The 3,454-nt window shown below is 36.9% G+C and overlaps 1 long non-coding RNA gene across 1 annotated transcript; it reads right to left on the bottom strand.

The window, feature by feature from the left end:
- Nucleotides 1-303: 303 nt before the first annotated feature.
- LOC127719795 (uncharacterized) lies at nucleotides 304-987 on the bottom strand. The gene is made up of 3 exons (XR_007990491.1): nucleotides 965-987; nucleotides 724-749; nucleotides 304-477 (listed from the first exon to the last, which is right to left on the bottom strand). It is a non-coding gene; the product is annotated as an uncharacterized LOC127719795 (long non-coding RNA).
- Nucleotides 988-3,454: the final 2,467 nt, after the last annotated feature.

The raw sequence follows: 3,454 nt of genomic DNA, 5'->3' as shown, positions 1-3,454 counted from the left end.
CATCTGTTAAAATGTTTAAAAAAAAACTTCAACACAATTTTGTTTATAATCTTGGAATGTTTACTCAATTAAAATAAATACAAACTTAGAAATACCACATCCTTGTATACTAACTTTAGAGAAAAAGAATGATTTTTTTTTACATCTTGTATTAAATACTAGTACATACATGTAAGATTATTTATACCAAATTTCGGCTTCGATAATGCATTCTTTTATTTTCTACTCAATAACTATATATGTTGACAAAATTTGTTAAACTATCTAATATTGAGGTTAATTACATATATATGATTTCCCATGCATGTAACCATTGTAACTCAACTTCCCCATGCATGTAACCATTGTAACCTGATTCTCCATGTATGTAACCATTGTAAACCGACTTCCCCATGCATGTAACCATTGTAACCTGATTTCCCATGCATGTAACCATTGTAACCCTCATTCTCCATGTATGTAACCATTGTAACCTGACTTCCCCATGTATGTAACCATTGTAACCTGACTTCCCCATGCATGTAACCATTGTAACCTGATTTCACATGCATGTAACCATTGTAACTCAACTTCCCCATGCATGTAACCATTGTAACTCAACTTCCCCATGCATGTAACCATTGTAACCCGACTTCCCCATGCATGTAACCATTATAACCTGATTTCCCATACATGTAACCATTGAAACCTGATTTCCCATGCATGTAACCATTGTAACTCAACTTCCCCATGCATGTAACCATTGTAACCTGACTCTCCCATGTATGTAACCATTGTAACCTGACTTCCCCATGTATGTAACCATTGTAACCTGATTTCCCATGCATGTAACCATTGTAACCTGACTTTCCCATGCATGTAACCATTGTAACCTGACTTTCCCATGCATGTAACCATTGTAACCTGATTTCCCATGCATGTAACCATTGTAACCCAATTTCCCCATGCCTGTAACCATTGTAACCTGATTCTCCATGTATGTAACCATTGTAACCTGACTTCCCCATGTATGTAACCATTGTAACCTGATTTCCCATGCATGTAACCATTGTAACCTGACTTTCCCATGCATGTAACCATTGTAACCTGACTTTCCCATGCATGTAACCATTGTAACCTGACTTTCCCATGCATGTAACCATTGTAACCTGATTTCCCATGCATGTAACCATTGTAACCCAATTTCCCTATGCCTGTAACCATTGTAACCTGATTCTCCATGTATGTAACCATTGTAACCCTCATTCTCCATGCATGTAACCATTGTAACTAGACTTCCCCATGCATGTAACCATTGTAACCTGATTTCCCCATGTATGTAACTATTGTAATCTGACTTCCCCATGCATGTATCCATTGTAACTCAACTTCCCCATGCATGTAACCATTGTAACCTGACTTCCCCATGTATGTTACCATTGTAACCTGACTTCCCCATGTACGTAACCATTGTAACCTGATTTCCCATGCATGTAACCATTGTAACCTGACTTTTCCATGCATGTAAACATTGTAACCTGACTTTCCTATGCATGTAACCATTGTAACCTGATTTCCCATGCATGTAACTATTTTAACCCGACTTCCCCATGCATGTAACCATTGTAACCTCATTCTCCATGTATGTAACCATTGTAACCCGACTTCCCCATGCATGTAACCATTACATGTAACCTGATTCTCCATGTATGTAACCATTGTAACCCGACTTCCCCATGCATGTAACCTCATTTCCCATGCATGTAACCATTGTAACCTGACTTCCCCATGTATGTAACCATTGTAACCTGACTTCCCCATGCATGTAACCATTGTAACTTGATTTCCCATGCATGTAACCATTGTAACCAGCAATTCCCATGTATGTAACCATTGTAACCCGATTTCCCATGCATGTAACCATTGTAACCAGCAATCCCCATGTATGTAACCATTGTAACTCTCATTCTTTATGTATGTAACCATTGTAACCCTCATTCTCCATGCATGTAATCATTGTAACTAGACTTCCCCATGCATGTAACCATTGTAACTTGATTTCCCATGCATGTAACCATTGTAACCAGCAATCCCTATGTATGTAACCATTGTAACCCGATTTCCCATGCATGTAACCATTGTAACCAGCAATCCCCATGTATGTAACCATTGTAACTCTCATTCTCCATGTATGTAACCATTGTAACCCTCATTCTCCATTCATGTAATCATTGTAACTATAGACTTCCCCATGCATGTAACCATTGTAACCTGATTTCCCATGCATGTAACCATTGTTACCATCATTTCCCATTTATGTTACCATTGTTATCCCCAAACCATATGTATTTTATCATTGTAACCTGACTTCCACATGCATGTTATCATTGTAACCTAACTTCAATGTGTATGTAATCATTGCAATAGCTCTACCCCTACCTATTCAGTTTGCAGCAGAAATGGTCAATTATAAAGCCGGTATTGCATATCATTTCGTAAAGGTCCATGTGTGTAACCAATGTAACCAATGTAACCATTGCTTCAACGGGGGTAACAAAACAAGATACCTATATTCAGGTGCACATTTTGTGCCATATCTAAATTAACCCGAGCTCTTTCCACACGGAATTCAAATAATTCTAGTTTGTCAATCGGTTGACTGCTTATAATGCAAAATACTAATATATCAAAAGTTTTTAAAACTAACAAAACACAATGATCGTTTCTCTATTTCCCAATGTAAATGAAATGAAACAAAAAACATTTTATATCGCAATAAGAAGAGGAGAGAATTCAACATTTCTGGATCTACTTGGAGTCTAATGACCCCCCACGTAGATAAGTTGGATATCGCGGAAGGAAGGATTAACCCGGCAACTAGAAAGGCATTAAAGCACTGCCTTTAAAAATGGATCTTAATTATTAATTTGATACCAATCAGAAAACAATAAACTTGCGGAAAAGATGGTATACCGCAAACATGAGGTGCAAAAAATTTGTACACCATTATCCGGATATATATATATATATAGATTGCCTAACAATGTAATTTTAACACACTATTTAGTATGTAAATATTAGAATGTTTAAAATATTTACAAAACAATAAAAATAAACACAATATTTCGCTAGACAAACTAGCTTTATCAAGCGTGCATCTATCCAGGTGAAATCGGATGCAGATGATAAGAAACTTTTGCAGCTCAATGTACATGTTGCACATGAATTTAGCTGCCTTGTAAATAATACATAATGTGGATGAAGTTCAAGATTATATACAAAATTTGTGGTTGAAGTTTGCAACGTCCATTGGCCAATATTACAGGATAAAAAGGACGATGCTGTGTATTAAATTATTCTTTATCTTTCCTGTATCTCTTCTCGTCTTTTTCGTAAAGACCATCCGGTTCTAAAGTGTGGAGCTGGCGGATCCAAAAGTTTTCTCTTCTCCTTCTCCCCGTGGTGTCCCACTCGG

The sequence above is a fragment of the Mytilus californianus genome, unplaced genomic scaffold, assembly GCF_021869535.1.
Source record: "Mytilus californianus isolate M0D057914Y unplaced genomic scaffold, xbMytCali1.0.p SCAF_11, whole genome shotgun sequence".
Lineage (NCBI taxonomy): Eukaryota > Metazoa > Mollusca > Bivalvia > Mytilida > Mytilidae > Mytilus > Mytilus californianus.
Note: the sequence above shows the minus strand (reverse complement) of the source record. Positions and strands in the feature narration are given on the sequence as shown.